Here is a 25,193-nt window from a genome sequence, read left to right on the forward strand (position 1 = left end):
GTATACGCGATCGTTAACCGTTTCGATTACCGGACCCGAAACACACTTGAGGGCTCTTTTAATGGCTACAAACCCTTCAGCGACGATTAAATATAACTGTATTCCCTAACTCTGACATCCCTCGCCCGTTTATCAATAAAGTGGCGCTTAATTGGATAGTCGCTTTATGTGTGCGATAAATTTTATGTTGGTGTTAAATTTTTGCCAAAAAATATATATTGCTTGCATGCATCACGCTAGTGTGTCATTAAAATGTAAGAGGAAATGACAAAACAGAATACAAATTATATACATTACATGTTTCATTGTTGAATTTTTAAGTCTTTACAAAATGCATATTTTTTAGCCCACAACCAAAGATGGCAAAACACTGCTGTATTACATTGTATATGTATGACAATATTATTAGTTACAAATGTGTTTTTCTCAAATATTTTAATTTAAAGTCTTGTCATTTCTTTTCCCACGGGGGTTGAATGTAAAATATTTGTGTGTATGAATAATCGAGTTTAACCCTTGCGTTGTTAATAAAGAAAAATTGCATCTTTGACAACGGGGGGTCAATGGTATTACGGAAAAATAAGGCAAGTGCCACCGGACGCAATATATCCAATTAACGTGTGAACTCGTAACGAGCGAAATATAAAAAAAATCCATTGTGTTCTGTTGGCGCATCAGGTGTGATGTAAGTAATCAGTGGCGAGGGGTGAAAATTTATATTATATTCAAATTCAATTAAACTATTATGTAGCGTACTTTTTCTTAATTGCTCTAATAACATATTTTATTATATTTAGAAATATAGCTCATATTTTACATTTTTTTATGCACTATCGTAGATTGTGCCTTAAATATTTTATTATCAATTTTTACTACATTTTAAATTAATTAAAATTATAAAAAAATTTTTTTTGTTGAATTAGCAAGTATTTTTTTATAAAAGGAAAATCATTAAAAATATAACTTATCGGTATTTATGTTACAGTGAATGTCTAATATATTTACACTAGTATATGTATATATTATATGAATGAGTATCTTATTACACTTGCATTTTCACATGGTTAAAGATAACAAAATTGTGACGTCACAGCTGTGTAAATACTAAACGAATTATAAGTGTTGAATCAAACATTAGTTTTTTATATCCACGTTATTTATAACTACAACATTTTTAATGTATGATAATAATAAAAATTATTTAGAAAAATAAGTAAAGTTTTAAATTATATATAATATAATATTAACGTGAGATTTATTAAATTTTACAATTGGTATGTTTTTTTTATATAATTAACAATAAAACACTAAAGCACACTTTGATACTTTTCTTAAAAATAATAACATATTATGTTATAGGGCTACTTTTAAATGCGATAACTGTCATTATATTTTAATATTGGTCTTTAATTTATGTATTTTTATAAATTACTTAGAAAAACACATTTTTTTTATCTATTCAATATTTTTTTATAAATGTTGTTTTATTCTAAAAAGGTAACTAAAAATTCATTAAAAAAATAGTTTTATAAGATTTTTTAAATAACACTGCAATTTTTTATAACCTGCTGGATAAAAACATATAATCTGCCTTTTTCTGTAAATGTTAATTATATAACAAGATGTGAAAATTACAGTAAGAATGTATTGAACTGTATAGTTTTTGACATTTTTCTTTGTAGATTTGCGCTCTTTTATTATCGAAAATTAAATCAATAGGACTGAAAAATGTTTTTATGTAAACTGATTATTTTGTGCTTAATGAGTTTTCTTATCTACATTACTAAATTTCATAACATTTATCAAAGAACACTCGATTTCTGTTGAATCAGAAAGTTAAAACATATAAATTGTATTTTTTTATAAATGCAAATCCTTGCTTAACCCTTTGAGGAGTATCGCCGTACATGTACGTCGGTCGATCTTTCACCGTTTTGAGGTACCCTATTTACATATATAACTAAAAAACAATATTATTTTATTTTTGTAAATGATTTCTATATAGTATAATACCAATAAATTTCAGAGTACGAAATAAATAAACATAATAAGAAATATTTCATATTAATTAAAAAAAAATAATATTAAGATTGAAATAAATTATTACAACATACTAAACATAAAAGTAGTAAATAAATCAAAGTAATAAAATTAATGGAATCACTGTTTTTTTTTTATTATTATTTGCTATAAATGCAATATTAAATAATAATAAATAAATAACAACAAAAATAATTATGAAAATATATGTAAAATTAACTCACTACTCAAAGGGTTAAAATGTATTATATACCGCAAGAAATGGTTAATCTGAATAATTTTTAAAATTTGCTTCTGTATATTTACGCTTTTTTATTGTTAAAAATTACATTTGTATATGAAATATGGTATATTTAATTTAATTATTAAATAAATGATGTTTTAGTGTCTACATAACGTCGTATAAACAGACTTACTTAATTATTAGGCTGTAGTTTGAGGATTTAGATAAGTTTTTTTAGCTTAACATATTTATAGAATTAGAATATACGTAAAAATATAAATTAAAATAATATTAATTAATTAATTAGTATCGCTCTATCTCACATTCCAGTTTAAAAAATCATTAAACTTTGCATTTTAGTATTAAATTGTAAATTTGCAAATGCATTTTTATATTATGCATGAGCATAATATAAAAATGCATTTGCAAATTCCCTTACAGGTAGTTTAAAAGACCAAATTGACATAAGTCAATTTGGTCTTTTAAACTACACAAATATAGCCAAATGATTATGAATTGCCATTTATCACATCGAAAAACTAATATTCCGGATAGGTACTGTTAATATTTTTCTTGTAAAAACAATTTCATATTAATAACACAATCTTAATAAAAGCTTAAAAAATATAACTTATCAGTATATATGTTACAGTAAATTATATGAATAAGTATTATATTAAACTACCTAGTATTTTTACATGATAACAAAATTGTGACGTCACGTGGTTAGGCAAAATAATTCAATATTAAAAATAAATTAAACGGGTTAACCCTATACAAGTTTTAAAAATAACTATTTTATTCTATATATTAATTTTATGGATTAATTGTTTTATTAATTAATTACGGGCTTGAAATGAAAATTACAGTATACAACTTTCCATATTATCCATACTATATATATAGTTGATATAATATAAGTTTATAAACAGCATTTTTAATTTAAATTTAAACGAGCATTATTTTATAAATTGATCTGCTTTGATATTTTTAATATTTTTCTAGGTAGTTTATTGTAAATCTAAACACCTTTGTACATAATTTTTTCTAGTGTTTTTAATTTTCATTTGTAAAATTAGTTTTCGGTCTTAGGATCACTATCTATGAATATATGTATTATATAATGATAAAAATTGTATTTACCCCTGAAGCATTTAACATTCAGATCATTAAATGCATCTCATTCTTTCTTAAATGATAACGTCTGATTGATCAAATTTCAGCAACTGATTTTAATGAAAAAAATTCAGATCGATGTGTTAGATATCCCTGATACATAATAATATTTTTATATGCATAAGGTGTGAGTTACATAATCGTGATTTTGTAGTACAGCATCACTGTTACAACCGTTTAAGCAGCTGCGTTTTATTGTGTGATAAAACGCAGCTCACCTATTTGCCTCTCTTGACTAATGTCGCAAGTGGGGAAGTTTAGGGTTAGTTTAACCCTTATCTGACTGCTGTAACCCTTTTCGGCTACGTTCGTCTCATTAACTTTGTCTGCGGAGGGTATACACGGTTATCTGAACCTTTATAAAAGTAACTATGGCACACGAGAGGGAGTATTCTTCACTATTATTGAGAATGTAAGTAGTTTATATTATTGAGTCATACTATGTAAAAAATACAGATAATATTTAAAGTGTACAATATATTTTTAATTAATTGTTTATTACCCTATCATTAAACGTATAACATATAAAGCAATTATATAACCCGCCTGAATTCGTTATCAAATTTTAGCAGGCGCCTACTCGTAAAACGCGCAACGGTTAAACTGTAAAACTTGAAACCATTCAAAGCCTCGAAACGTCTAACTATCGCGTTTAGAGCCACGTCTCTTCAAATTGACAATGGTCCATTTCGATTTGATGCCGCAGCCAATAAACAGGTTTATAGTGAGTAGGTATCGCATGGCTCTAAACTAAACATTCGTCTTTATGATCCAGTACACAAATTGTTCTCTGGTTACTGCGGCAATATGACAACCATGAAACTTGGTACTTGGTATGAAATCCATTTAAAAAAATAGGTATTATAATTTTGATAAAAAAGACTGAATAGAATATTATTTATCAAAATTATTTTTTACCTAAAATATATATTATAAAAAGTAGTAGAGAAAAGATTGGAGATACTGAAAATAAACTTCTGAAAATTATTAATTCTTTTTACTTCATTAATTGAATCTCCTAATATTGTCACTTTACAATTTTAGACTAAAATCTGAAACATAATTTATTCAACACTTTATCAGCGGGTCATTTTGTGCCGCGTGATTTTCACGCAGCACAGAGTTACATCAATAAAATTATTTTATCAGTGGCTTGGTTAATAAAAAAAAATTAAATAATAAATTTCGGTCATCTGCAATTTAAAATCATATGTGGCGAGAATAATACTAGTTTAAGATATGTTTTATTGCTTTTATTCGCGCTTGAATGAAATTTCTGATGACATTTTACGATCTCTATGTATATAAATAATTATATTTTCATTCCAAAAAAAATATATCGTCGAGAAAGTAATCTCTAATCGGTTGTAGTCGCCAAATTTCAGAACGAGAGTTTGCTAACTTTTTTATGCTATATGTAGCATAATTTTGCATTCTTCTTATATCGCTCGGCTTACGATATTTGGTAAACAAAATTTTGTATGAATTATTTTTATATAGTTAGTTGTAAATATTTGATTTTACCTGTGGAAATCAACACAAAAATATGTTACTGTATGAACGATAAATTATATCAGATCTCAGCCGCACCTTTAAAAACAGTGCTAAATAAAGGCAGTGATAAAATGCCCTGTCTTACAATATTTTTGTGATAGTAAAAATAAAAATTTAAAATATAAAAATATGTTATTGAATTCAAAGTATTTATTTCATATCTTGCTTATCTATCTGATATAAATGTTAACATATACGACGCAATTAAATAAAAAATAACGCTGATTATTTTGCTGAACATTTATGTTTTTTGTGAAATAACAGAAGGTACCACACCTTAATCTAAAATGCTTATTCGATAACAGATTAGATTAGTTCCTGAGTCCAAAAGTAAAAAATATTACTTCTCCATTTTCTTTTAATGTTTAAATATTTTAGGCTAATTCAACATAAAAACTGTTATTCACTTTGAATTTAAAAAATGCATTCTAATAAATTTTGATTTAAAAAAAAACATTTATAACTAAAAAGAAATTGATTTTTATAGAAATTATGATTAAAATGGATAATTTCTTAAAATACAAAATCACGTTAAAAAAATAAAATAGCGACTGATGTTTTAAATAAAGTTTGCAAAAACTATATAATCTTTGCGTAATTTTTTTTTCGCAATTAGAATAAATTATTTGGTAAATATTATAATTAAGTATTTAGTAAATATTAAAATGAACTATTTAATAAACACGAAAATATAATTTTATTCTGAAAATAACTTTGTTTTACCTCTCAGTCATTTTTTAATTTCAATAGCATAACATGTTGGAGACTTCAAAATATTTAGTATCGCTAAATCTAAAGCTAAACTGATACTATTTTATATATAGATAAATTAGTATTAGTTTTTTAGCTTTATTTAATTTAGTGAGAATTTTCACTTCACCTTGAATGCATTTAACCAACACCATTCTGTATTAAGGCCGTCGCGTAGGATTTTCCCATAGCCGTGACGTCACGGTCCAACGGTATAGAGCGCGACGGTCGGCGGCGGCCAGAACTAAACCGTCCGTTGGCGCGCGACGCGTCAGATTCACGTGCGCGTGTTTATTTACCAAAAATCGGTTAAATATCGCAGTTAACCATTGATCCGTGTCGTCGTGTGTTATTCAGTGTTATTTGGTGTATTTGCAACCATGGTTTATACGTGTTGTGTCCCAAATTGCAACGGAAACTACAAGAACGGCCCCAAAGTCAGCGTCTACAAATTTCCTCGAGATGAAGCGACTAAAAACAAATGGATCCGGGCGATTCATCGAGCACATTTTGCTCCTACTCGACATTCTAGGGTACGTATTGTTTTTACACATATAAGTGCTTGTTTATATTTTGCATGTTGATCGATACACACACCTAACCTACAATATAATGGATCATAACATAACATAGGTATGCGAGCGCCACTTTACCGAAACGGATTTCAGACGAAATAGTGAATATTATGACGAAAGAACCGGACGTCATCTGAGCGTTCCTTTGGACAAAAAAGCATTGAAAGAATCAGCAGTTCCGACGAAGCTACCCAATTGTCCAGATTATCTATCTGCTTCGGCTTCTACTTCGACCAGAGAGAGTGCAGAAGAGAGACGCACGCGTATCGACAATTCCAATATAGAAGCTGCAATTGCCAACAGCTATCGTTCCAAAGCTAAATATGATAGTAATAGAGTATTTTCCAATTTTAATCAATTTATTGTTTGTCTAGATAGCCATAATGTCGACGAGGAGTGGACCATAGTCAAGAAAAACGGCCTGGTAAAATTTATTTTAATAGAAGACGTTCCAGCCCCCGTCATTACGCTCTCTGCCGTATTTAGCCAAGACTTAAAATTAACATTATATAAAAACAAAACCCAACTAACTTGCTTAAATAATAAACAAATTCCATTAGCGTTTCAAAATATTAATGATGTAATTGAAACATTAAATACTTTTAAATCTTCTCACCAAAATGTAAACGAGAGTTCCGTCGATGACAATATTCAATTGATCCTCGATACGTTAGCATCGACTCGTACATTAATAGATGAAGATAAGAGGAAATATATCGATTTTTTAAGTGAGCAAGTAAAACTTTTCAATTGTAAAAAAAATCGTTATAAATATTCACCTGATTTTGTAATATTTTGTAGCATTTTGTTCTCAATATCTCCCCACGCATATAGATACATCAGAAGCTTTGATTATATGATTTTACCTCATCCGACTACAGTTCATAAAATTTGCTTAAAATATAATACCGATCCTCAGATTGAACAAAATGAGGCAAATTTTTTAACTTATATTAAACAAAAGTTTCATTTTTTAAAATATAGTGATAAAGTTGTTAGTTTAATGATTGACGAAATTTATATTAAGCCATATTTTGATTATAAAGGGGGAAATATTGTAGGTATGGCTTATAACACTGAAGAAGCAGCTAAATCTGCTCATGTATTTATGTTACAAAGTTTGCTTTCTTCGTTTAAAGAAGTTGTGCATATTTTACCTGTAAAAACGATGAAAGCAATGGAATTATTTAACTTCATTAAGAGAATTGTAGTCGGTCTACAGAATATAGGATTTAATGTAGTCTGTGTCGTAAGTGACAATAATTCTATAAATCGTAAAGCGATGTCTTATTTTGCTTCACCTCCTCAAGTCAGTATAGTTTACAAACATCCTTGCAAAGATAATGCACCTTTGTTTTATATTTTAGATTCTGTTCACGTATTGAAATGTATACGAAATAATTGGATTAATCAGAAAGATACCGATCAGTCGATTAAGTTTCCATCTTTTGAAAATGTAAACGATGATACTTTATCTGTAGCTTCCTTTTTAAATGTGAAAAAATTGTATCAAATGGAAAATAATCAACTTGTCAAATATGCTCACACATTAAATTTAAAATCTCTCTCACCTAGTTGCTTTGAAAAACAAAATGTAAAATTAGTATTAAATATATTTAACGACAATGTTATACAGGGACTGTTAGAAATAGGTCAGCAGCATAATTTATCTAACCACCGATCTACTGCTGAATTTATTAGATTAATAAAAACTTGGTGGGAAATAGTAAATGTAAAAACACTGCACAAAGGTGACAGATTTAGAAATCCTCTTCAAAATCCTCTCGTACCTGCCGAAGAAAATTCAAAATTTTTAGAAAAATTTCTAATATGGTTAGATTTTTGGAAAGGATTAAATGTAAAATGTAATAAACTAACCAGAGAAACGCACGATGCAATTTCCCACACGACACACGGGCTTTTACAATTAAGTGAATATTGCAAGGCAGAATTAAATTTCAAGTATTTGCTTCCAGGCAAAATTCAGACAGACAATCTTGAAGCCCGTTTTGGTAAATATAGGACGATGGCAGGTTCTCAATATTTAATTACAATAAGACAAGTGTTTGAAGTTGAATCCAAAATTAGAATCCAAAATTTATTGCCATTAACGTTAACGTCTGAAAAATTTGGAAATATTAATTTAGAAAATAGTATAGAAATTGATAATGAACCTAACGTAGAATCAACTAATTTTATGTCAGAAACAACAGACTTCGATTTAATTTATACTGAAGAGGATTTTAATATGATTCAACCACAGTTACCTATATTTACATATTTAGCAGGCTATTGTGCAAGAGTAGTACTAAAAAGAGTTAAGTGTGATATTTGTAAAAAGTTTTTAGTTTTAGACAAACATTTAAATTTTGCTAATTTAGAAGAAAATTTCAATTTTATTAAAAATGTTGATAGAGGCGGTTTATTGTATCCGCACTCTGATTTAGTAAATGTAATTATGCTAAATTACATTACAATAAACAAATTAATTAGCACTAGTCATGAAAATAAGTTTTTAAAATGTAAAACTCAGAGGGAATTAGTAATATGTTTAACGTTAAATACAGTCGAAGAACATGATTTCTTTCTATCGGAATTTTATTGTCCATCATTGAAGCATACCGATTTTAATATTTTAAGGCTATTAATAAAAACATCTACAAATATATTTTTAAACAATTATATGAAAAAGAAAAATAACATAATATCGATTAATTCTGATGGAAAGAAAAGGAGAAAATTAGAAACACTCACCTCGGGTAGTTAGTTTTAAGATTTTTTTATTTTGTAAATATGTTGGGTTTTGTTTTGTATCATACCAATTAATTTTAATTAGACATATGTCAACTTACTTTAAAAGAGATCAGCTGAGCTGCAAAAAAGATATGTATTCAAATATTAATTTGTATGTATAAATATGGCAATGATTGACTTAATGTATTCACTTTTCCAGATCAAAACAACAATAGATTGAAGTAGCGATTCGAGAGAAAGCTGTTATATGTCAAATAAAATTCAAGTTTTATAAGTGAAATGGAGAAAAGTTATATTTATAAACAAATTATCTTGAACTATAAGAATGAAATTTATGTTAAGACCATGTACTAAAATTTGTTATATGTTTTATGTAATTGAATATGTAAACTCTTATCAAATAAACAGTGAAAAAGTTTTTTCATTAACATACAAATAAACTAGAATTTTCGGACATTCCTTAAATGTACTTTGTTTTAATTATATTTTTTTTATTGACCTATTTTTAAAAAATGTTCTGATAATTTTCAAAACTAGTAATAAAAATCATAAATGAAACCTTGATTTTATTAAATTTAAGAATTATTTTTCATTCTAAAAAGGCTATTAAAAATACCGAAATCGTAAAAGCGCGTAGATTCTCTAGTACGTTTGCCGCGCCGAGTATCCCTACACCCAATGACGTCACGCGCGCTGCTGTCCGGCCTTCTATCTAGGTGGTGTTGATTTAACGAAGTGGAAATCTTTCTACTTAATTTATTTTCAACTATGTAATAAATGTGTCTGGAAAACAACACGACATGACACTTTCCAATTCTGACAGGCAAACGGTCATCAAAAATTAATTTTCAAAATGAACTCAGATCTGAGATGGAAATGTTTGGACGTTATTTAATACTTAGAATTTTAAAACAGCATTTTCATTACATTTTAAAATCTTATACTTCAACATTTTGACAAGCTTTATAAGTACATTTGCTCCAGCGACATTTGTCACAAATCCTGCCTGGATTTCGACGCCTGCTTTCTCATTAATCAAATCCTTCGTTTGATTGGCGTCTCTCCCTCTTAATCCCGGTTTACGATTTTAAACGTAGCGATAACACCCCGTAACGAATAATGCTTTATATATCCCGGCGTATCCTAAACCCACCCCCGCGATCGTAACTTCTCTTCCCGGAGAAAAAATCCCGCCATCTTTACACTACTGATCTCGGGCAATTTTCATTTGTGGCCGTAAATCATGGCTGCGAATGTGCCAACACCCCATACAATAAACGGGGTGGTGCCTATTAAAGTTGTACGAACGCTGGTATCTCTACAAATTATCAAAGCGCGTCAAAGTGGAGCAGTAAACGCGTCTTAAAATTAGAACGAACTCGTGTAGTGATCTTTTGTTATAGCTGCTGTTTAAACTGTTGAGATTTAGATAGAAATAAAGTTATTTTTAACAATTTTAAACAGTTATAATTAACTCGTTCTATAAAAGATACTTTTAAATAAACCTGCATACGATATTGTTTATGTACTCTTCGTTGCAAATCTAGAAAATATTTCTGAGATAATTTCTATATGTATTAGTACATATAGAAATTATCTCAGAAATATTTTCTAGATTTGCTCTCACAGATCTTGCATTAAAGTGTTATAAATTACACGAATCACTGATGGATAATTAAAATCAGGGGCATTTTTAAAAAAAAAGTTTATATTTACTATCCATTGATATGTTTGTTTTTTTAATCTAATACGAAGTATATAACAGTCTGCTTAAATACATATACATATGCACTATTTTAATGTATACGTATACGCTGTATATTATTGTAGTATGTAGATAAGAAGTATACATCAGAGGACGATTGATATTGATTGATCAAATTCATCGTTTTCAATAAATATTATTCTCGTGATATTCTAGAGCTAATAAGCTATTTATAATAATTTAATATAGTTCTGTCATAACCTCCGACACCTCGTTTGTTATCTTCTTCTAACTTCTAAGCCGGTCGTGATTTGAAAGACGAGCTTTTCGCTTCACTTCTGCAAGACATCCGTCGGAAGTGCGAGCTTTCGCTTGCTTTTACGACCAATCAAAATTCAAATGAAGCCAGAGAGATAAAAAGGTTGTAAAACGCACGAGGCAAATTAGCGAGGGGTTTTGCCTCTAATGCCCTGAACTGTGAGATGCTTAAGACTGGTAGTGTTTGGGGCGCTTTACGATTCTTCACAGCCTGACCGTATTTTCATTATTGGGTGTAATAAGATTATTAGCAAGCGATTTATTATGGCATTGTAAAAAATCATAAAAATAAATATATGATAACATATGAAGTCACGTTTAATAAAATCCAAGTATTTAATACAATATTTAAGCTTTGACTTTTTACAAAGAAGTGTCAAAATTAGAGTTGCAAAATATTCGTTATTTTAAACTTTTTAAACATCAATTAGTAAACGATAAAATATATAGTTATAAAATAATCTAAAAATACAGATTAAGGAATGAGTACGCGTTTCATATTATAAAAAAATTAAAAGTATCAATACTATTTATTTTAATTTAATATACACAGAAGCATTAAGTGTTTTAAAACTTAAATCAGTACGAAGCATATTTTAATTTATATCTGCTGTCAAAATATCTACAATTTAGTATGCAAAAAATATTAACATAATAGATTGCCTTCGACAGATTTAAAATTAATACTAATTGTATTGATTTAAAAAAAATATTAACTCAAAAGTACAAGTCATTTCTGAAATTTCAGAAGTAAGAAGTGTTTTTTTTTTTATTATTTTGTTTGTCGGAATTTAGTTGCTATGGACATGAATGTTATGAATTTTATAAAGATAAAAAGATAAATTTCGCAAAACATTAATACCTAGGCACAATCGAGTTACTATAGATAATACATTCGCACACTGAATAAAATATCTACTATCGTTGTTGTAATAAACAAAGACTTTGAGTTTCTAGGTTTTTTATGTTTTACGAACAGGACAAAAATATTATACGAATAGGACAAAAAATAACGAATAACAAATATTTTAAAAATAGGCAAAGATATTTGTTATCTATTTACATAAATATTATTATTTTCAGATTCTAGTCTCTTTATGTTATACAAGGATTTGTGTCTTTATATTTTTAGTATGTTCTTTTCTGAAGTAATATACAATACAATTCAAAATTGAGATAAATAAAAAGCCTACTCATAGAACAATAAGCGATGAGTATTTCCTCACGAGTGAGTAGCCCAACTTGTGTTAGTAAATTAATCATATGGATCTAAAACTAAATCTTTTATATCACGTTTCGACAATTAAGAACCACAAGTGCATATTGTTCACACACACACACACCCAAGTAAATACAAACCCATAATTTGTAAGGATCATCTCAACGCCAAAGCGTGCAGGTGTGATTTGAAGAAACGGGTTCGTATCAAGGGTCAAAACGATTATATCGACTCAAGGGTCAGGTCGTCAGTTCGTTAGCTTTTCAAAAATAAAAACCATACGACCCAAAACTACCTTGTTGACTTTCGATACCTATTTTCTTCGCGTACACTTTTTTTTTAAATTAATTTAATCTGATCAAACTGCCTGCACTGATTTCGAGGTCCAGTGGCTGAGGTACTGGCACTGGCCCTAGGCCCAAAGCCCAGGCTATATACAGGTTCGTATCCGACCTGTTCAAACCTGCCAATGATTTACACGGCCCTTCTGTAACACCTGCGCCTCCAACTCAGGTAGCTTTTGTTTCTTTTTGCTCCTTTTGTGTGTTGTAAGCTCTTCTTCTTCTACCCTCCCTTTTACTATATTATACACCTACCTACCTATCTGTACCTGGCCTCGTTCGTAATAGTATGGACGTAGTAATAGTACGCTGTAAATTTACATAACGGTTTTTGTAGTGATCTCGAAAGTAGTCGCGTTCACTATCGATCGGTGTGGAGAATATTTTTTTGTTGTTTTGTATCTATGTATATGCACAGGTGGTTATTTATTTCGGGCATATGATTATTAGTTTAGATTATCAATATTTATATTCAGATTTAGTTTTTCAAACGTGGTTGTTTCTGTTAAAAATCAACGTGGAGATAATAATAATAATATATTTTAACCCATGAAAAAAATATTATAATTAAAAGCTATTCTAATTTACAAAATTAAATTGTATTTTATAAAACTCAGACGTATGTTTAAAATGCGCCAAATGATTTATGATGCATATTTTAGAAAAATTAAAAATATCATCTTTAGATGGAAAAAAGTAATGTAATTTGTACAAGATTTAAAAATATCTGTGATAATATATTCCCAATTATTAAATATAATATTGTAATAAAATATGGATAGAATTAATAAATTTACTTACGATATACAGAATATTAATTAGACAATATTTCAATCAATGATACTATTAAAATGATATTTTTTGAGTATTATATATACAAAATATTTATTATGTTATTATAATATATTAGCTATAATTGCAATATGAAAAAATAAAATTCGCAATTATATATATATCATAGTAATTTTAATTGAAGAATGTATCCTATTTTTTCCTAATTTAAATCAATCCTTGTTCTCGTAGAAGGTGTGATAAGAATATTCGTTACAAAGTTACAAAGTAAGTACTACTTCAACAGTTTTTATATAATTTTTTTTTTTAATTTACTGTATTTGGTTAAATAAAAAAATATTTTTTATCAGATCTTCAATATCAAATTAACCTTTTGAGTAGTATCGCCGTACATGTACGGTGGTCGATGTTTCACTGTTTTGAGGTACCTCAGATAGTTATATATTTACTTATCTGAAGAAATAATGAGTTTTTTATGAAAAAAAACATGATTTTGTAAAATTTGATTTTTTATTATATAAATGATTTTTATAGAAAATAATACCAATACATTAAAGCGTACGAAATAGAAGAACATACCAAAAAATATTTTAAATTAATTTTTTTTAAAAATATTTTAAGCCTCTGAATTAATATAAAAAAAATTAAATAAGAAAAACATGAAAGAGATCTTCAAGAGCTTTTCAAATTGTACTCACTTAGTTCATACTAACTTTAACCAAGAGGAGGTCGACCTAACTTCAAACCAACGAAGATCGCAGAGGCTGTCGCTTCTCTCTTCGCATTGGGCGCTTGGAGCATACGGACGCACCCACGAAAATTACATAACTAACATATACAAACTGTATATGACGATTTCAATTGTTGCACAAAAAAATCGTAGCAAATATTGTTTTAAAAAAATAAAAACAAAATTACTAACGCGAAGTTCAGAATATATATTTTTTATAATTATATCATTATTATGATCCTGACTTTATTTATACCTTATTTTTCATAAATTTTCATTTTATTTTACATCATCCCTAATAATTATTTACTATTTATGTACATATGTATTTTTGAATAAATAATAATGATTAATAAATATTTTATATATTTTTTATATTATGAGTAATACTCCATTAGTATTACTCATAATATAACAATAAAAAAACGAAATTACAAATAGCAGTATTCCTTGTTATACACAATACAGTCACGTAACTAACTGGCTTTATGTAATTTCACATAATAAAAAATCAATTTATGAAAAAATGCACCAGGGGTACAAAACACAATGGACACGCGGCCAAGTGTATCGACGGACAATGCACCGAACGATAATTGTGGTGCAAAAATGCAAATTAGGATTCGCAATAAAAAAAAACCACATACCGCTTTCTGGAGTTTTTCCGCGAAGCCGCCCGTGTAATCTGCATGATTATCCGCGATGAGTAATTAAGTGAGAAAGGTTATTCAGTAATAAAGTTGTGAAAACGTTGTTTGAGTAAAGCTGTTTAATTTTTTATTAATAATAGCAATATTAATATATAATACTTGCAAAGCAATTTTATTTTTAATACATATGCTCAAAGACTGACTTTTTAACAAAAGCAGCATCTGAATGCTAAGGAATTATTAAACGAAATTGCTGACGATCTAGAATTGTTTCAACGCGTCATAAAAAGTAATGAATTATATATGTAAGTTGCAATTGTCTCAATGAAAGTGCCACGAAGAGCAATGACTGAAAAAGCACGTGAAGTTCAATCGAATGTCAAGGTTTTCATTGATTATCACTACGAGTTCCCATGAGTAGGTGGTACAATCCATAAGAAATATAATCTTTAAGTTATTCGCCGTTTTCATATAAGTATAAATAATTAGTTTACACTACTAATTCGTGAATTTTTGAACTAGTCGTAGCTTCTATATTTTTTGCGAATGTCAATTATGTATATAATCGATCTGCTTTTATAACATTCAACATTTTACGTGCAATAAATAATTATTTAGCATTAGAATAATATTGAAAAAATTGAATGTATTATAATTAAATTATATTTTTATGTTTATTGAGAATAGAAAATACAAAGTTAATTTATAATATTTTTTATTTCCGTCAAATATTCGGTCGGTAAAGATTTTGTTAAGATAGTAGTATATTATTTATATAATTTCAGATGGTTCTATATGTATATAAGTAATAATAGTGCACGCTTTGGAACGCACGCTGAGTCATATTGCATATTTATTCACTAATGTTGTATATAATGTGCTGTTAACAATCCAACTATGCTATTTCAGTTCCAGTTTTACGTTCCAGAATGCCTTTGATAATCAAGATCTCGTCCTCATAGCCTATGATGCCTGTTAGTGCCAAGATTTCTGTATTAACAGACACATCTATGACTTTCGCCATCCAGCTCCGTAGTATGAATCATTGCACATTGCTGTATTTAATGTAAGCCATGGTAATTTGTAATATTTGTATACTAAGTATAAATTTAGACTGATGTGACGCATTGGGCTAACCTGTTAACGACGGTCTTAATTAAATGTAATTAAATAGATATATAAATAAAAAACAGTTTAAAATATTATTTTGCGGTAATGTTATATGCTTATTAAATGTGTGCTTTGTGATTTACAATAAAATATTTAAAAATATTTGTTCTTTTTATATTAAAATATTCTTGCACATTATTGATAAAAAAAACAATCATATAAATTGCAGTAATATTATGAAATAAGTAATTTTATAAATAATTGTTTTGGAAACTCAATTTTTCTTATACAAATTTAGCAAAAATATTTATATACATAATAGTTTCTGTATCTCAGAAGTCAGTAATAATAATTTTATTTTACTAAAAAATAAATTATATAATATTTCACTTATTATTTTTTATTTAAAATGTATTTTTTCTCAATTAAAAAGTACGTTTTATATTGTGAGTGTTAAAAAACCTCAGTTGTAAGAATGACTGTAGAGGCCAGACACGGACAACAAGTGTGCGGTCAGAATCGGCGTTATTCTTTTCCAACTGCCTAATAAATGTTTGAGCAAAGCTCTTGATTTACCTGATTTCATCAGTAAAAAATATATACAAATTTTACATATAAGATTGATCATCCAATGGGTAAGCTTTTTTTTTACAATTCCACTTTTTTTTTCTTTTTTTAACCTAATATTTAATTGCAATACATAATACTTCTGACAAGTACTTATTATAATAAATACGCAAATCCTTGTACAACATATAGAAACCGCAATCCAAATATTTTAATATTCAAATACAGAATATATTCATTATTCAAATATTTGTTTAACTATTAGTTTATACTTGTAGTCAATTATTTTGAATTTTTCTTATAATCTAAAAACGCAGTTGACTTATTTCTATTGCATTTAGATTTTTTGTATTTAAACAAAGCATGTAGTTATTTTTTCTTCGACGAACTGCTGCATTATGTATAACACATAACAAAATTAATCCTCTTAATCTGATGCTTTTTATAACAATCATTGTCAAAACAAATAATAAGTAAAAACAATAATAAATAAAAAACTTTTTAACTGACGAAATTTCAGATTTTTTTGCAGCTGTGTACTTTTTCAATGGCTGGTATTTTAAGCTGATATTTATTTTAAGTCTGTCTATAGTTTTTAATATTTTTGGGCAAGCTAAATTTTAATATTTTTGGCAGCGGATATAATTAAAATTAAAATTTGTATTAACTGAAAGATAAGCTATTGTAAAATAAGTAAACACAATCAATAACTACTAAGTAAGTTGTGAGACATTCAATTCACATTAAAATCAGTCTACAAATCAGTAACATATTTTTATTAATTATGAACTATCGATCTTATTTAATAATTTATCATGGTATTAATCATAATCTGTGATGGTCAATCTGAATTTTAATTAGTGAATCTCAGTATAGCGAAGCTTACAGGCCCGAAGAAAAAAAATTCGTTGTACTGAAAATTCGTTATATTGATATATTTTTATTTTATTTTTAATTACCATTTCACTACAGTAGCAAAATAACCCATTACAAGATTGACAAATCTTTGTCTATTTTTAAGGATACTGTAATGAAAATTTGTTAAAAAATGTGTTATAAAAAAGTTTGAGTGTCGGCGAAATACTTTGAATGTCGGTAGACGCCAAGTCAAGAACGAACTGAATATAGAGAAATATTGTTTGAAGTTGTAACGTCATTCTTAAATTCGGATCAAAATATTTCGTTATATTGAGAACAGTATTCGTTACAATGAAAACATTTTATATGAAAGTTTTTCGGGGATAAATTGAAGATTCATTATACTGGGAATTTCGTTATTTCGGTATTCGTTACAAAGAGAATTCACTGTATAATGAAAAACTCATGCTTTCACATAAGATTCGAACCCAGATTTACTGACTATCAGGACTGGTACATGATTGATTTGAACAAATTTAAAATTTAAAATGACTGCTTATTTAAATATATAAATACTACTTTTAAACCCGTCACTGGTTGTTAAAATGCAAATATTTTAGGATTAAATTTAATTTTATTTTCAACCGTTTCTAGGTATATATATATATAATAAGGCATAGGATTAAGGTGTTACGGAACGGGTAGGCAACACCCCCGATCCTTCCATATTCATAGCTCTCCTCGCAGGACACACGTGTAATTCAGGACAATAATGAACGGTCTCAATGTGTATAATTTGGCTTTGAACAACACGCGTGCTCTATTGTCGTCCTGACCGACCGAAGCCTGTCATTATGACCGGTCGCAACGACAACCCGTCATTTCGACGTTGCAATGATCAAATTCAACAAATTGAATGACAATTGACTCGCTGAGAATCATTAGCTTCCCCGAAGGAGAATTAACGCACAATTACTACCGCGAGGGTTGAAAGTTTACAATCGAAGAGTTGAAATTCGAAACCTCATGGGGTGGTTAGTGATAGGCGTACTTTAGGGAGCGTGTCTTTGAACGTAAAGTATTAGTTGCGGTTTTGATTTGATCATTATCGCAAACTGTACCTTAGAAGTGTGTGTGTAATCGTTGTCAAGGTTGTCATTAAGCCGTTTAACCACCGATATTTTATTGTAAACCAATGCAATTGCCCATAGCGGCTAGGTGAAATGGTCTTGGGTGCACAAAAGGTGAACGACTGTCCAATGATTCATCATTGGGCGACTCATGACTCTGAATCACTGTTAGATCTGCACGATTTGTGACTATGCGAGTTAATTTATTGAAGAAAAAATAAGCATATAAGATTTGATAATATATAAAGTACATCAACATATTTGGGAATTAATTAGTATGAGTTCTAGTTGTGATAAAAAATAAGCAATGATTATTTTTTAATAGTCTCCTTATTAATTACTGAAACCTTTTTGGTTACATTATTTAACATCTTTAATGTTAATAAATATTATTATATATTCACAAAATATTTAGATATAATTAATGTATATTTACAAAACAATCTACTATACAAAATCTACATGATTACTTAAAAATATTTTTTTAGACTATTTTTTTGTAAGCAAATGTTTAATTGTAGACAACAAATACACACAAAAACAAACATGTTTAAAGGTCCGATTAGTAATTTAACTATATTGTAATATTTTTTAAGGTTTTAATACTTTCAAATAAAAAATATTTTAAATACATTTATCAAAGAATTATATTAACTGCTTTATTGAATATATAGTTTAAGAAAACGGTTTAAGATATTCATAAGAGAAAAATAAAAACAAGGAGATTTTTTACAAATGTTTAGATTATTAAAAAACTTAATCTGCCGTAATAACATTTTAATTTAAAGAAATATTGATTTTAGTCCTATATATTCTATTTGTAATTTTTCATCATTTTTACTAGTACAAAATTATATATACATATTTTTATATTTTTTTGTTTCTAGTAGAGATTCTGTGTCGAGATAATCCGGGAATTTCCGACTTTTGTGCTGTCTCTGAAATTAATACAACTTTATAACTAAAAATGTTAAAATGAAAAAATAATAAAGCAGCTCAATTCTTTAATTCCTTTTGGTATAAAAGCCCAACTATGTTTCCATTTAAATCTAATTTTTAAGTTGCTCCCAAAAAAATATTAAAATAATGGAGAAAGTTGAAGATTTAATAGAACAACTTTTTTAATTAAGATAGTTTGGAATCGGATAATAATATAATTAAAAAAGCAAATAGCAGATTTTAATAATATCCAGTTGACAATCGAAGAATATTTCTCCGGTAAAAAAATTTAATGAAACGAAATGAATTCAAGATTTTGCAACTAGGCGAAGATGCAATTCAAAATCTTAATCTTATTGATACATTTTTGCTCACAATTAAACCAACATCAACAGAAAGCGATCGAGTATTATTAACGGCATGAATATTAACAACGATAATTAATAAAATTCTGCGCAGAAAAAGTAAAATTTAAATACTTATTTTACAATTAGCGTTTTATATATATAATTAAAATTGCGTTGTTGTAGTTGTTATAAAAAATAAATAAATATATAATAACATTACTTTCGCTATATTTTTTTTATTAATTAATAAGTACTCGTTTTTACACACATACATTCATACAAATATTTACTAAAATTATTTTTTTGCCATGATTTTAGCGATCAGCAAAAAAAGTTTTAACTATTGGGAATTTCCAGGACTTTTAAAGTCACTATTTTGTAGGTTTACAGGTAAATGATTATGCAGCTGTGAACTTTCTTATTGATTGGTATTGGATTTTTAACATTTTTAAATTAGTAAAAGTCTGTTTAAAGAAATTTGAAAGAAAACGAAATATGTGTATATTGATTATCTATGATCAGAATATTTATTTGAAATTTTCCCTGTACGCAATTTTCGTTTTCGCAATAATCAATAGCCCTAAAATTGATAAAAATGATTTTTTGTAAAAAATTAAATTAAAAAAATGTGTAAATATTTATATTAATAGTTTATATCAATTGCGATAATTGTGGCATAAATAATATATTTTGAAGTGGCAGGTGATTATTTATTTTAAGTGGGTGTTCAGAAACAAAATTGATGTCTTGACAGTGGGCTTAAAAAAATTTATAAAACATTAAATATACCATATTGATTTACACAGTGTATGCAAAATTACACAACAAATCTAATTTGCTTTAGTTTTTTAATTCAATGCTGTATTATATTTATTTCATTTAACCGCTGAAGATTTGGTAGTATGTATTATTTATTTATTTCCTTCTACTAAATGAAAATCGAAACACGATTTTTTAGAGCACGTATACATATTAAATTGGTCTTGTGTACATGTGATGTTTTTTGTCGATCTCTCGGAGCACAAAACTAGTTTTAACATTACGCTCCGAGCACATGGAGCTGAACACGGAAGCTGTAGTACGCGTGCTCTGGACCAGCCACTAATCTCCTGCTGTCTTCGGGATGTCTTGATGCATTTAATTGCATCACGCACGTGCACTCAAATCTCGTGCTTCAACGATGATGACTCCTGATAAGAGCGATTACATTAGAAAATATTTTTACCAATACTATATACTCTCAAAAATAAGCGACCAGCTTCATCTGACATTATAATAATAACTAACATAAGAAATAGTATACTTCTTAATCTTGAATATTTCAGACATCCAAATTTTGGTTGATACTTTATCCGATGCTAAAAGTCGCTCGATTCGATATAATTAATTGATCGATACAATTTATTGGACATTGTTAAGTCACGCTCAGATACGGTCGAAAGTCGTTAACGTCTAAATCGTTACAAATTTTTGTTGCTCGGTTACTGTTTAGTTAATTGTTTAGCGCCGTGCGACTACGAATCCAATGACCAATTTACATGCGGTCATTACAAATTACCAATTGTGTTACAAGCAACCGATTCACATGGGAACTGAACAACACCCTATCGTTAAACGGGGGGAGCTTAATTGGCTTTTGATTTTTGACAATCTGGATACGAAATTGAGCTCGGGTCAATAGAGAGGAGTGGTTACGATGGTATGATTTATAAGTAGTATGTGTTATTTCTCGTGATTTTTTTTCTTTGAATATAAAATAAATTTATACCGAATATGAAGTTGTCAAAGCAAAATTTTTCAAAATAAAATAAATAAATACACGTTTGTTAAATAAACATCATTACAACTAACAAAGATTATAATGAAAATATTATTTCAGCAGATCATGCTTTTCGATATTCTAAACATGTTCAAAACACTTCTCCGAATTCTCCTCTTTTTTCATTGTTCTCCTATGAATATTTTAAGCCGCTTTTTCATGAATACTTAAAGACAATCGTGAACTCAGAATTATCAATAATGAATTACAACCGGTAGCCGTTAAGCGCGTTTGCTACGATAGTACCTACAATTAAGCCACTGAAGAAAAAAACTGTAATACCGCATAATAACGAAGACACGCAGGGTCTGAATTAATAGAAGTCGTGCAAGACGATGACCCTCGCTTTTCTCTTGCTCTGACATGTCATTTATGACTTGTGCGCGAAATGGTCAACCAGATCCTCTTATACTAATTAACAATTTCCTTGACATCGAGTCAACGGGGTCGTTCCAAAGCTTGATCGCATAATACAAGGACAAGCTAGCGCTCGACGATTAATGAGGAATTCAAGTTCAAGTTCTAGTTAAACTGGATGAAATAGATAATATAATAATAAATATTTGCTTGACATATGTCATATTATAAATTATCGCTAGATACTAATGGAATGTTTGCCGAAGCTATTTATTATTATTAGTTAAAATAATCAATTGCCTTCCAAAATTTGTTCATATAATAAATATGAACCAAAAGTTATTTATTCCATTTATTTATTCAGTTATTTATTCTGTAATAAAGCAATGGTATGTCTTCCGGGTGGTCATTTGTAGGCGACCATTATGCTCGCTTTCAATTATTAGCATTATATTCGGTGCGTGAGAGACTGGCTGGTTTTTATCTAGTATCGAAGATCATAAATGAATAATAGTATTTGATGCGCTTTAGTATGTTTTGTTATGGATATTAGCAATAATGATTTTTGAACGTTTGTGCAACTATCGCTCTTAATATTCTCGAGTGTTCCAAATTAACAATTTTATTAATGTGTTTTTTTGTCAAAGCACATTTGATCGAAGCTCACTTTCTACTCTTGTTAATACTTATATTGAGACGAAATGTGGTGAAAAAAATAAGCTCTTAAGAACACTAACATTTATACTGTGTTAGTAATTAGAAATATTGCCCGGATTATTTAATAGTACATTACCCTGCGCACTCTAATGTTATTTTTTTATTTAAGGCGTTTTCATGAAGCGATGCAATTGACTCGCACACATCCTCATCTGCGATTCGACAGAGCTGTCTCGAACTAGCATAGCCTGCTTAAGAACGAAGTTTTAGATTTTTAAGATCAAATTATGTATAATTATTTATATTGTTCTATTTTATTTTTATTAGATTATAAAAAAAACGCATTTTTTGAGTGATTGTTTTATAAAAAAATATTTTTGCCGTTGAATATTTATTATTTATTTAAAAAAAGAGAAAGTAAAATAATATCGGTTTTTTGAACTACTTTTGAAACATATTTTAGCCATAAAGTGGTTAAAACATATGCGTCACTTGATAATGGATATGAAAGACGCCATGAAATCAATCAGAAGACCGTCCAAAGAGCATCACGACACAGCTGCAGCTGACAATAATACTCCTCGACCCGCCAGCGAAGACTCTGACTTCTTAGTCCTGCTATTTCAACTCCACTGCCTAATTTTATCTATATATGTGATAGTGTATATATGTTTTTAAAACAAACTGTTACTAGTTTTTTTGAGGTTGCAGAGTCATACTTCTTCGGCTTCAAATCCAATGTTTTTTTGTATTGAAAATACTGATATGTTTTGTATTGAAAGAATATAAGCAAATTTACATTATAATTGACCAAATTTGGGTCTGACACTTATATAAAATTGATACACTCAATGCTGTCGAAGATTGACTGGGTCAATGAGCCCACTTTAACCGGCAACTATTGCGAGCCGTAATAATAAATTTTAATGAGTACACGTGCGCAAGGGCAGATGCTCGCATTTCTTGGTTAACTATGCATTTTAGTCGCAAAAATTAAGGAAACGCGACTGGCAGATGTGCGGTCACGGTCCGAATATTTGTCGGGTGCAATATGATGACGATGACCACTTAAAGGTCAGCTATAGAGCTGTTGAATGAGGGCGAATTAATTCGCTAATTGCTCCCGCTTATGCCTCAGGCAGTGCAAAAGGTTACAGGTAAGCGTTTAACGGCCCTAACGGACAGGTGTGAATTAAAAGGTATAGTCCAAGAATTCTTTAGGGAAGCCAACGGACTGAGACTGAAGGAGACACGTCATCGTTGAACTATATCGGAATATGTTAAACTTGCCATTTAATTCAAGTGACCATCTGCTTCTTCAATTTTATATCATGAAGGTATCTGAGTCTAAGGTGAGATCCATTCAAAATATGAAGAATATCAGTATACCTGAGTAACAAATGGATTTAGCCACTATCCTTATTGGAATGTGTTTAACGTATGGGGCCATATGTTTCTTATCGCTGCTGAAGGTCCATAAAATTTGAGCTCCCATGGTAAGATTTGCCTAGGACCAGACAGCATGAGCGCTCTATCACGAAGCAGAATCGGATTCGTGACAATATCGCCCGAGGGTACGTGACCAAGACGACACCGAGTGGTCATGAGGTTAAATTAAATAAACAAGTCGATGTTAATTTGGCCAGCGCACGTGTCCACAATATGGACCTCTGGGAAACAGGGAACAATGCAATGCAGAAACGCAACTCCATGTGAATTACTAATTAGAGACATAACGCAAACACAAGAGGGATATACAATCTAAACAATGTACATGTGTTTTTAATAAATCAGAAAAAAATCGATAAATCTAGATACAAAAAGATAACTTGGTTATTTTAATTGCATTTTTATTAATTTTGATAAAATATGATTCATTGTTAAATAAATATTCTCTTGATTTGATTATAGAAAAATTTAAAAAGTTTTAATCCTGTTGTAACATATTTTCAATATCTAGTAGATTTCTGCTAACAATGGTTTTATTGAATATTTTAAAGTAACGTACAAAGTAAATGGTCAAATTTACAGTGTACAATACAAAAAAAGATTATCGGAAAAAAAAACAGCCAATGTTAAAAAATGACTGAAAAACAAGCAATATCCAAGATTTCAAAAAAATTTTTTTTTGGTACTATCGGTATTTCATTTTATAATACCGTTAGTACAGAAGCTCGATTTTTGCCTTAATACCGGTATTACCGGTTTAAGGATTATATTATACAATTATGCTTAATCATTAGCAAAATTTTTTTTTTATTGTGTCAAAAAAAGGATATTTAAAACTAATATGTGCACTAATTTAAAGTTTGAAACATTCAATGCTCCTTATTTAATTCGATTATCTGATTAATTCAACAGTGAAAAATAACGATAATTTAAAAACTCTTTTTTCTTCCTAAAACAAGATCTTAAAAAAACTAGGGCGAAATTAAAATGCTATTTTAATTCAGTTAAAATATCTGTGGCTATTTATTTTATCCAATTTGTATAAATAATATTAACCCTTTGCCGCAGATGGCATCTATAGATGCCATCAAGAAAATCGCCAGTATTTTTTTGGTACCTAAAGGTGCTATCAA

General features: G+C 28.8%; 2 long non-coding RNA genes across 8 annotated transcripts in view; both read left to right on the top strand.

Annotated features, from left to right (window-relative positions):
* The window catches only part of LOC148238228 (uncharacterized), a 137,551-nt gene extending 121,489 nt beyond the window's left edge, over positions 1 to 16,062 (top strand). For 3 of the 6 annotated variants that reach the window (XR_015812749.1, XR_015812752.1, XR_015812746.1), the window contains one exon: positions 15,737 to 16,062. This is a non-coding gene — a long non-coding RNA (uncharacterized LOC148238228). The remainder of the gene's footprint in view (positions 1 to 15,736) is intronic. The other 3 variants (XR_015812748.1, XR_015812751.1, XR_015812753.1) reach the window with 1 other exon arrangement.
* LOC148238231 (uncharacterized) lies at positions 5,910 to 9,537 on the top strand. 2 transcript variants are annotated; one of them, XR_015808898.1, is made up of 3 exons: positions 5,910 to 6,024; positions 6,101 to 6,276; positions 6,377 to 9,537. It is a non-coding gene; the product is annotated as an uncharacterized LOC148238231 (long non-coding RNA). The 2 variants fall into 2 exon arrangements; XR_015808897.1 differs by lacking the exon at positions 5,910 to 6,024 and having other exon boundaries at positions 6,082 to 6,276.
* Positions 16,063 to 25,193: the final 9,131 nt, after the last annotated feature.

The sequence above is a fragment of the Plectrocnemia conspersa genome, unplaced genomic scaffold (assembly GCF_051122295.1).
Source record: "Plectrocnemia conspersa isolate PC_06_02 unplaced genomic scaffold, ASM5112229v1 ptg000002l, whole genome shotgun sequence".
Lineage (NCBI taxonomy): Eukaryota > Metazoa > Arthropoda > Insecta > Trichoptera > Polycentropodidae > Plectrocnemia > Plectrocnemia conspersa.